Source organism: Ceratotherium simum, chromosome 23 (genome assembly GCF_057802395.1).
Source record: "Ceratotherium simum simum isolate JZ-2026a chromosome 23, ASM5780239v1, whole genome shotgun sequence".
In the NCBI taxonomy this organism is placed as follows: domain Eukaryota; kingdom Metazoa; phylum Chordata; class Mammalia; order Perissodactyla; family Rhinocerotidae; genus Ceratotherium; species Ceratotherium simum.
In genome coordinates this window covers 19,268,176-19,280,314 of record NC_141922.1, presented here as the reverse complement: position 1 = coordinate 19,280,314, position 12,139 = coordinate 19,268,176, and the positions used below count along the sequence as shown (strand labels likewise).

Sequence of the window (12,139 nt, the reverse complement as noted above, 5' to 3'; positions counted from 1 at the left end):
AACTACACTCTCAATTCAGAAGACTTGCACGTGCCGCCTAGAATAAATGTTTGCTAGATTTTCACCTTTTAAAATGATTATTATAACTCTGGCTTTACCTGTAACTTATTTGCTGTTTTTACTTAATTTTATTATTACTCATATTTTTCTAGTTTATCTCTTTGTTCTCTATGTATTTTATTTTATCTCTATTTATTGTAAAATCAATTCCAATAGGCAGATGTGTTAGCAATATATCTGGCTAAAAAAACCTTTGATGCAGCTTCTTTCCATGTTCCGATACAATACTCACAAACACACTTATGAAAAGAAAAAAACTTGCAACAAAACTCAGGATGTCAATCTACTCTGGAATTTGGGGAGGATTTCCATTAATTACATGTAAATGTACATGCAACTATAACCGGACCTGCACCCACGTATATCAGACAACTCTTCGGCTCCACCTCGCAGCCTCTTTGCCCCCTTTTTACTCCACTATTGCTATGGCAACCAACCCTGGGCAGATGTAACCCAACAGCTCCTCACCTCAGCTGCATGGAGTATTTATTGCTTTCTGCCAGGACATCTCTGCTGCTGCTGTGAGTGATGCCTGCAGGAACCTGCACAGCCATTCAGGCACATTGGAAAACCTGCAAGAAGGGGGAAGTTACTCACAGGGCCTCCTAATACCAATGAGGGATGGGCACAAGTGGATAAATCCTTTCCATTTCTGTATCTCAGGCAGACAATTCTGAAGCCCACTCCACAATGTTCCTCGGAGGGTTACTAATGGGATTCAGATCCAGCTGCCCACTGTACTAGCCAGCTCAGTAGCAGACACAGGAGCGGCTCTGCTTCCTCCCCTGTTGTACTCTTCTCAGTGCCTTGAGAGCACCAACAAAGTGAAAATGTGAAAGCTTGTCTTAGGCTCTGCTCTCTCTTTCCTAGAACTCAGGCTAGGACACTATGTCTTCTTAAAGTAGGAAGGAAGATGCTTTCTCTCTCCTTCCACTCTTCAACTAAGCAACTCCTCCACTGTGTAGAGGCTGTTTTCTAAGGAATCAAGAATATTGTATCCCCTACCTCACCTTCCACCTACATCACTATCTCTCTTTATACATAAGTTAGAGAATATGACTCCTAGAATAATAGAAGAAACAGTAGGATGAGAACAATAGAGGGAAGAACTAGCAAGAGGAGGGGCTGGCCCGTTGAATCCTGGAAGTCTCCCTATAGCCTCTATAAATTTGGCATGTAAATGTACATGCAACTATAAATGGACCTGCACCCATGTGTATACAGAGGTAGGAAAACCCTTAGATGCAAGGCATAATGGGAATGTAGGTTTTCCTGCCCAATTTCAATTCATCAGAGGATGAGGCAGGTAGAAGATCTCAACTGATCCAGCAGAGGTGCAAATAGTTGAATGCATCTGACACACTAGAACCCAAAGTTGGTACTCTGCACATCCTCACACCCTCCAGCTCTTCAGCTGAGGATCTGGCTACACCCAGGTGGACACAGAGTGAGAACACGTGAAATCCAAGGACCCGGGCTTCAGCAAATCTAAGTCTAGAGAGAGGGAGATCTCCATAGTCCACATTAGATATTTAAACACTGTAGCTTTTACTCTTATTATTGCTTTCCTTTGTATAGGGACTTCTAGAATGCTTGCTATTAATTCTTTAGCCTACATCAGCAAGCATATAAAAACACTTCACAGCATGCATTTTGTATACTACCTTCCTTGCTAGTTTCTTCCTACTTTCTTGCAATTACTTCTCCTTGTAAGACAATTCATTTGTAAACATTCGTAGTTTGTTGTAATGGCTCTATTTTTGTAAGCTTCCTCAAGTCTATGGTATGTGGCATATATAAAAATAAATACATTTGAAACTAGAATAGAGCATAATAGTAAAACGAATGATGTGAGATATAATGAGAGAAAGAAAATGACTTTCACCACTTTTCCCCGGGGTCTTTACTAAACTTAGCAGTCCTTGGCTTCATGAAACTGAGCGATACAAAAAATCATATCCCCATTTTACCTTCCTATACCTTGTCTTTCTCCTCTTATTCTATACTCTCTTGCTGCCCCAGGCTTTCCAAATCCCACAGCCACCACACCCTGCCAACCTTTGTCTTTGGAACTATACTCCAACTGCACAATCTCTCCTTCTTTTCTTCCGTCATTAGGGCTTCCTGAGATGTCAGTCAGGGAAGTGAGAGATCCAACAGTATGTATTAAGATTGGAATAACTGATCCTATGTTAATTTTAATATTACCCTCCTTTAATACCCAGATCAGATCACAAGAACACAGGGGTGGGAGTTTAAGGTCACCGGCAGTTGCTAGAGAATATTTATGGGACGCAGAGGTCTTCCAAGCACCATTAAGATCCCTGTCTAGTGTAGCTACTACTGCAACCAACGCCCTATGGAAAATAAAACCAACAAGATAACTCCCTTTTCTGTTCAATTCAGTCTTGCCAGATAATGCTATATTCTCAGAAATCAGAGTTTTAACAGTAGATCAAAGTCATTTAATAAAATCTCAATCTAAATTCTAAGTCTATGTTATTTCTATCATACATATGTTGATGCTGCATTAGGAACCACTAAAATTAACTTTCCTTCAGAAATATTTATATAATTTTTTGTATTAAATCTTGTTCCTCTTATTTCTTTCTCCTTTTCTTTTTTTTCACTTTTTGCCCACCATTCTAAGCAAGCAGACAGAACTTTTATGTTGGTCAAAGCAGACTCCCCTTCATGTCCACGTTCCAGCAAGCCAAATAAGCATAAAAAGAAGTCTGGAGTTTTGTCTTTAAGGACCTGACCAGGTAGTTGCATGCCTGCCACTTTACTTCCGCTCATATTCCAGTTGGCCTGAACATACTCACAGGCATGGCCTGTCTCACTGTAAGGAAAATTAAGATTATGTAGTGTCTAGCCAAAGACCATGTGCTGGGAAAATTCTGTAGAATAATGGCTATTTCTAAAAGGAGGAAGGAGTCAATGAAAAATAAGAGATTTTATCCAACACAATAAATAGATTTGATAGTTCTTTCATATTCTAATCTAAATATTCACCAACGCAGGTAAATAAGAGAACAATGATGCACATGAGATGCTATATTTTTAAAGCACAAACTCTTCAAGTTATTATTCTTCATATTATTTTATAACGTCATGAAAAAGAGGCCTATGCGGGATATCATAGAGCATACACATCATAGAGATATCAAAAAGGAAAAGCAATGTATCCCTGATTTTTATAGGGAATTGGGGATTGAAAGTGGTGAAGAAAGTTCAAGGCATACTCTTGAGTAGAAAGCAGATCAATCATGCCTTGAAGCCAACATGTGCAAAACATTTTACAGGCTTTCTTACAAAGCTACAGAGCACATGAGTATGGAGTCCCTCACCAACACTCACACCTTTCAAAACTCATATAACATCAGGTTTTCAAAAATGCATTTACATACACATCGAAGAAATGTGTGGTGTGTGCATATGTGCATCTGTTTCAAAAAGGAGACTTATGTCCAAGTATCCAAGCTTCTGGCTCAAGGAACTATATGTTTTTAGGAAACTGGAAATTCTCCAGTGGGTTTTCACCAGGGTGTTTTTGGGAACTCCTGCCCTCTCAGTGCATTTTCTGTGTCTTTATTTGTACCTATGAATGTATCTCTTCTTATTCTGCCTCTGCCTCTACATCTACCTGACCACCTCTCTCTGTGTCTGTTTCTATGTCTCAATCTATCTTTCTGTCTCTGTCACCATCCCCTCTGCTCTTTCCCTTCGTTGAATGGTTTCCCAGCCTGTTACACACCACAAACTGGCTCAAAATCTAATTCTGAATATAACGACTTGATGTTGAGCTGAATACAGGTAGCTTCTCTCTCTTCTGTCAACTCAATGTGAGGTTTCCTTCTTTTCCGCATAAAAGAGTAAATTCCCATCTTAATCTCCATTTTCAAATGCCGGTGTAATCACCAGAAATCCCCTTTCTCTCAAATTATAATATACTGTAAACTGCTTTTCAACTTACACTACAAGTTTCCCACAGAACTAAGAAACTTCAGTGAGTTTCTCTATTCCCCAAGCGACGTCAACATTTTTTTCCACTTCCAAAAAAGCAACAGCTTCTATGTAATGCCTCTATTTTATGAAACTGACAATAATCAAGATGGATCTCAAAAAATCTTATATTCTTTAATGTTCAACTAAAATGGGAAAATCTTATGTCATTGTACAGCCTATACACAGACTTAAGAATACATTATTATAGTAAAAAGTGCCTCAGGAGGAGAAAATATGGAATGAGCTTAGAAACCAAAATAGATTTGCTCACTTAAGTCCTGAGCAGGACTCAAGTCTTGGCATCACCCTGGGTCATGAACTGACCTAATGGGTTATTAAGGTCATTAGAGTCGTAACGACCATTAGGGTCATTTGTAGCATAATCATCAAAAGAGTTTAGGTTTTCCAAAGAGTGGATCACATTCATACTACTTGCAAAATAGTTTCAACCAATTTAACTGATTCCTCTCAAAGTTAAAGTTGCCTTTCTTTTTAAATAAACTTGTCTCTTGATTATTAATAGATCCTCTAAGCCTCTTTTAACTCTCTGCTAGCTGGAAGTCAGATTCACTCTCTAATGACCAATCCAGTTAGGAGGTATGGGACCAGAGATGAAAGGGCCTGAATGAATATGCTGGCTTCCTCAGATGCTAATCCTTGATACACAGTGGAAGACCAACTGGGTTACACATCGTAAAAAAGAAACAATCAAAATGATGAATTGGCACCAAATAGACAAAAACCACTTCGACATTTCAAGTAAGTGATTGGACATTTTGTATGAGGCAACAAATATTTACAATCTAGAGTATTATTGCAATTTTGATTATGAATAACTCATTTATGTACCCTAACACCCAAAGGTTCTTCATCTTTCTCATTAATATCAAATCCAAAAACTAGAGGTGATGCTGGCAGATATGGTGGGACAGAGGAAAATATGAGGCGAATATGCTTGTCCATCATCAAGCCAACGGAGATTCATTGAGTGTCTACCACATGCCTAACACTGTGTTAAATGCCTCAGAGAACAACAAAGACACGTAAGATATTTTCCCCTCCCAACTTGATATGTTAAGCTACTCGGGCAGACAAGACCTACACTCATCAAATTACTAAGAAATAAGAAATAAGATATCGTATAGAAAGAGATGCACAAATATCCAGTGGTCACCCTCTGTGTGTACAAAGCCACTGCACATAGGCTTTATTAATCTCAGATCACAGATGAGATAGTTGGAGAAATTCAGATAAAAGCTTGAGAGTTATAAATATAATTTTTACATAGCCAACATGTATTGAGCATTTAGTATATGCCAGGTATTATACTATAGAGTTTAAACCTATTGTTTAATTTTCACAATAATCCATTTAGATGGTTATTCCTATTCCCATTTTGCAAGTAAGGAAGGCTCCCCAAGTTCACAGCACTAGTATGCGGTACAGTCAAGATATACACCAGTTCTACCTGTCTCAAAAGACAATACCTTTAAGTATTATAATAATTTTTAGAATTCGATAGTATATTAAAAGAAGTTATAAAATAGAGAAATATGTATGAAATGGAATTTCTAATAGTGTGTATGCTGCATGTGTACATATCTGTGCATGTAGGCGCATACATGCAGGGTGTTTTCCCATCAAGTATTAGAGTTAGATAATAAGATTAGTGACTGCCTGGAGTTCTCTCATCTCCAAAGAATGAAGAAGCTCCTTTATCAGGAATCTTGGGGACGCTAGTTCCCAGGGATTTTAAAACACATGTGTTTAGGGCCGGCTCCGTGGCTTAGCGGTTAAGTGCGCGCGCTCTGATGCTGGCGGCCCGGGTTCGGATCCCGGGAGCGCCCCGAGGCACCACTTCTCCGTCCAACGTGAGGCCGGGTCCCACGTACAGCAACTAGAAGGATGTGAACCTATGACATACAACTATCTACTGGGGCTTTGGGGGGAAAAAACTGAATAAATAAAATCTTTAAAAAAAAAATAAATAAATAAATAAAATAAAATAAAATAAAACACATGTGTTTAGTGTTTCCCAACTTTGAGTATCTCAATGCACAGATCCATGGTAACCCTTGTAACTCTGTCCCAAGCCCCAGGGACAACAAAACCTCAAAGCATCTTTGGGTCATTCCTACTGTCAAGTTATCATATTTTCACTCACAGTTGATTCAATACTAAAGAATGTTTACTGGTATTTATTTGCTGCTTTAACCATCTTGTTCTACTTTTTTGTAGAACAAAGTAAAAAAAGTCTTCTTGCTCTTCTGCATTATTCTACTGATACACAGATAGTGTCTCTATCCTGGAAAGCTTTACATTATTTACATATTCTTCTATCCAAGCCCTGAATTCCCGTTGTCCTGCAGAGAAGACTTCCATCTTGCACTGGTAAATGACCTTCATCTTGATCTAGTAACCACAGTGGATGGTCTAACCTACTCTCACACCTACCACTTGTAGGGCAGCCAATTTCAGCCAACTCACTAAATAATTGATTCACCTGCCACTTGCACAAACTAGCAATTGTCTGAAGATGAGTGTTTTCATTTGAAAATCTTAGGGAACTGAAGAGATGGAACGAAGGGGGCTGAGAAAAGTCAGATCATAAAACACTTGTCAAATGTATGTTGATGACATAGAAAACATCTCTGGGAATTTATTTCCCTTATTTTAAGAATAAAAACTTAAGGGGCCGGCCCGGTGGCGCAAGCAGTTAAGTGCGCGCACTCCCATGTGGCGGCCCGGGGTTCGCCCGTTTGGATCCCGGGCGCGCACCGACGCACTGGTTGGCAAGCCATGCTGTGGGGGCATCCCATATAAATTGGAGGAAGATGGGCACGGATATTAGCCCAGGGCCAGTCTTCCTCAGCAAAAAAAAAGAGGAGGATTGGCAGATGTTAACACAGGGCTGATCTCCTCACAAAAAAAAAGAATAAAAACTTAAAATTCACGTGGCCAGTCATTTTGTGACTCAGGCAGTTGAATAGAGTTGATAAGATTTATTTTAATTCAATTTCAAGAGCTATTTGGCCAAAAGTGATTCTTACACCTGATTTGGGGAATCAACACAGGATTCTCTCGAATTTGCATCTAACAAAATAAAGAAAACTTATTGGACTCCTAACCACAAAGGGGCCCTATAGAGCTGATCAGACAATCTAACCCTCTGCCTCTAGGCAGGGCTGCAGCAAGATCCACTTGATGTCAAACTATTTAGGGAAATATTGAAAATGTATTTAACTATCCAGGGACTTTGTCTACTTGACATCAATCATTTATGTTTTGAAAATTCACTCTCCCACTGTTTTCCATCTCAAGTAGACTTCCTTATTCTATGTAGCACTTTTACCTAATCATTCCAGCAGTAAAAATGCTAAGGTATTTAGATTCATTGCAACTCAAACATAAGATTCTGCAGAGAAGAAATTCTTGTTAAAGTTATTAAGGTAAAATTCATTTCCCCAGCTCTTCAAATATCCAGACGTTTGGCTCATGTAAGGAAGAAACATCAGAATACTTGCCTGCATTTTTCCCTAAATAACACATCTCTAATCTAAGCCCAAAAAAGGTCACCTGTCAAAATCTGAGACCCAAACTTTAAGATATCTCAGAGTCTGAGATCAGAATTACCTTTTTGTTAGGGAAAAGGAGTATATCCCCATTAGTGGCAGGGGGTTACCAAGTAATTTCTCCTCATTCAGAATCTTACAGAACCCCATGTAGCTAATTTTTTAACTAATGAAGAGTAGAAGTGAAAAGAAGGAATGGTCGACTTTTATGTCTTTACATTAAACAATTCGATATTATCTCAAAATTATCAATGGGTATGAATTATTTTCATAATTTTAAAAGTTAAAACACAATCACACACAAAAAAAATAGCCTTCTTTAGGGGTTTCCATTAGCTATCACAATCATCAAGGAAAAGTACTGACTTTGTCATCCTGTCAGATCATGAGCAGTGGGTGGCCTGTGGGACTTTCTGAGGTGCTAACACTGGGGAAGAAAAACACACACAGTCTGGAGGCCCTTGAAAGCAGTGAGTTCAGAAGCCAAGTCAGGAAACACAAATCCAGAGGCTAAAGACCATATGGATCAGATTATATCTCAAGTCCACTTGATAGATAATAACCAGGAGTGAGATGTCAGCCCTGCCTGCTCAGACTCACCCAGCAGTAATCAGCACCATATTTCACCTACAAGCTCAACTCCACCCTGATCTTGAACCCATCTCAATCAGGACAGGACTCTTTTAGGAGCATCCAGCTTGTGGGTCTGAAACGTGTAATGTAGCCATAAGCTTATATGTGTTGAGCTTGGAGGAACTCTGTATTCTTGCACACCCACTGAGCCACAACCTTCTCTTCACCCTCATTCTTTCCTGCTTGACTTGCCTTCTACCTCATCTCCTGGTTAGCTCTTCAATTCCCCCACTGAGAGTAGATTCTTACTTTGAAAGTCAACTGCCAACCCTGGGTCTTGAAAACATAGCACACACACTCTTGTCAACCCTCCTCCCTGGTGAGTTGGACTTTGTGGGAAGCTACTTTTGATTGTCTTTCATCTAGAATATTCTATCTCACTTGGTTTTGAATATTATGTGCATACTCTACTCCTGCAGCATGCCACCAATTATAATCTCTTGAAAAATGTCACTAATCTAGAGCATCATGGCAGAGTGAGTTTTCCCTTAGTCTCTCCCCCCAAGATGCAACAAAAAGGACATTCATAAACCAAAAGAGGACATTCACACAACACAATAGACATCTGAGAGTTCCACATGGCCATAAGTCTGACGGTGGAGGTGCTGGACCCCCCGGGAGGCAGTGAAAGGATGTAAGGGGATTTTCTTTCCCTCCCTGAATGACAGTGATTTAGGGCGTGGGGCTGTGTGTGGCAGCCAGCACATGACTCTGAGAGGAGAGGAGAGAAAGGGCAGGGCTTCATGGGAACACCTTCATTCTCAGAGTTACCTCCCAGCCCATGGGAATGCTCTACACGGAGGAGGCTAAGCAATCACAGGGTGTCTTCAACAAGCTTAGCAGCCCAGGAGGGCAGATAGCAAATACACAGCAGGAGTGCCTGGGATCACATGCATGAAAGAAAGTGCCCCTCACTCCCCACCTGGTGCACCAGCTCGGCCAGTCGACCAGAGCAGGGGACCCCCACTAGAGTGCCTGCGCCTACCTGTGTAAAGCAGAGGAGGCCAGTGGGCAAACACAGATGGGCTCTGTCAGCACATCTTCTTCCACAGGACAGGCACAGCTGCCAGGGATTGCTGTGGGCTCAGAATACACAGCACCAGTGGCAGCAGGTGGAATCTGCAACCAGATACTACCACAATGCAACAGCAAAAATCCACCCCATCAAATAGCATGAAGAGTTACAGTAACACTCCAGACCAGAAGGAACTCCAGACCAGAAGGAAAATGACAAGTACCCAGAAATCAATCCTGAAGTCACAGAAATTTACAATCTAAATGACAGAAAATACAAAATAGCTATCATAAAAAAATTCAACAAGTTACAAGAAAACTCATAAAGACAGTTCAATAAAATCAGGAATAAAATTAATGAGCAAAGGGAACTCTTCACAAAAGAGATTGAAACTGTAAAAAAAAATCAGAAATGTTTGAGATGAGAAATACAATGAAGGAGATACAGAAGGGTCTCAAGTCCTTAAAAAACAGAGCTGATATTATGGAGGACAGAATTAATAATTTGGAGAACAGAAATATAGAAATGCTTCAGATGGAGGAGGAGAGAGAAATAAGACTAAAAAGAAATGAAGAAATTCTTCAAGAAATATACAAATCAATTAGGAAATGCAACATAAGGATTAGAGATACTCCAGAGGAAGAAGAGAGGGAGAAAGGAGCAGAGAGCCTCTTCAAAGAAATAATAGCTGAGAACTTCCCAAAGCTGGGGAAAGAGCTGGAATTACAAGTAAATGAAGCTAATAGAACTCCTCATTACGTCAACATAAAAAGACCTTCTCCAAGGCATATATTAGTAGAACTGGAAAAAGTCCATGACAAAGAAAAAATATTAATGGCAAAGGGGAGAAGAAAATGACCTACAAAGGAACTCCATCAGGCTTGCAATGGATTTCTCTGCAGAAACTTTACAGACTAGGAAAGAGTGGAATGATATAGTCAAAATTCAAAAAGACAAAAACTTTCAGCCAAGAATACTCTATCCAGTGAAAATATCCTTCAGATATGATGGAGACATAAAAACCCCCAGATAAACAAAAGCCAAGAGAGTTCATCACACCCCCCAACACACACAAGAAATGATCAAGAAGGCCCACATACCTGAAAAAAAGAAAGGTTTACAAAGCCTTGAGCAAGGAAATAAATGGGCAGACAAAATCAGAAAACTGCAGCTCTCTATCAGAGCAGGTTAGCAAACACTTAATTATAACATTAAAGATAAAGGGAAGGAAAACATCAAAAATAACTATAATCACTTCATTTAAACCACAAATTCACAACACAAAACGGAATAAGTTGTGACAACGATAACTTAGATGGGGGAAGAGGAAAGGGATGGAACTTGCTTAGACTATGGAAATAAGAGGCTATCAGAAAATGGACTATTTCACCTACAAGATCTTTTATACAAACCTGACAGTAACCACTAAGCAAAAAATCAGAACAGAAATACAAATGATAAATAAAGAAAAACTGAGAAAGCCAACATAGAGAAAAACCAAACTGAATTGGCAGTCAGAAATACACAGGACAAGAAACAAGGGAAATGCAGAAAAACCAGAAAATAAGTGATAAAATGGCAGTAGTAAGCCCTCACATATCAATAATCACTCTGAATGTAAATGGATTGAATTCTGTAATCAAAACACATAGAGTGGCTGGATGGATTAAAAAACAAGTCTCAACAATATGCTTCCTCCAGGAAACACATCTCAGCTATAAAGACAAGCACATGCTCAGAGTGAAGGGATTGAAGATGATATTCCAACCAAATGGCAAACAAAATATCAGGTGTTGCTATACTTATATCAGACAAAGCAGACTTCGAGATAAAAAAGACAATGAGAGACAAAGAGGGGTAGTATATAATGATAAAAGCAACCTTCTACCAAGAGGACATAATACTTATGAATATATATGCACCTAACACAGGAGCACCAAAGTATATAAAACAACCATTAATAGACCCAAAGTGAGAAATTAACAGCAACACAATAATAGTGGGGGATCTCAACACCCCACGTACATCAATGGATAGATCATCCAGATACTAAGTCAACAAGGAAATAGTGGATTTAAATAAAATGCTTGAGCAGATGGACTTAATAGAAATATAGAGAACATTCCATCCAAAAACAGCAGAATATACATTCTTCTCAAGTGCACATGGATCATTCTCAAAGATAGACCATATGTTGGGAAACTAGGCAAGCCTCAATAAATTTAAGAAGATTGAAATCATATCAGGCATCTTTTCCAACCATAATGCCATGAAACTAGAAAACCACTGCAAGAAAAAAGCTTGGAGCATCACAAATACCTGGTGACTAAACAACTTGCTACTGAACAACAATGGGACCAATGAAGAAATCAAAGGAAAAATTTAAAAATACCTGGAGCCAAAGAAAATGAAAATACAATACACCAACTCTTATGGGATGCAGCAAAAGTGGTTATAAGAGGGAAATTCATAGCAATACAGGCCCACCTCAACAAACAAGAAATATCTCAAACAAGTAGTCTTAAACTACACCTAACAGAACTAGAAAAAGAAGAACAAACAAAGCCCAAAGTCAGCAGATGAAGGGAAATAATAAAAATTGCAGCAGAAATAAATGAAATTGAAACCCAAAAAAAAAAAACAAGTAGAAAGGATCAATAAAACAAAGAGCTGGTTCTTTGAGAAGATAAACAAAATCGACAAACCCTTAGCCAGACTAAGAAAAAAAGTGAGAAGGCTCAAATAAATAAAATTAGAATAAAAGAGGAGAAATTACAACAGATACCACAGAAATACAAAGGATTATAAGATAATAACATGAAAAATTATATGCCAACAAATTGGACAATCT

The 12,139-nt window shown here is 39.0% G+C and overlaps 1 long non-coding RNA gene across 1 annotated transcript in view; it reads right to left on the bottom strand.

Moving 5' to 3' along the window:
- Positions 1–534: 534 nt before the first annotated feature.
- The window catches only part of LOC147913983 (uncharacterized), a 158,279-nt gene continuing 146,674 nt past the window's right edge, over positions 535–12,139 (bottom strand). Inside the window, exon 3 of the long non-coding RNA XR_015555967.1 lies at positions 535–632. This is a non-coding gene — a long non-coding RNA (uncharacterized LOC147913983). The remainder of the gene's footprint in view (positions 633–12,139) is intronic.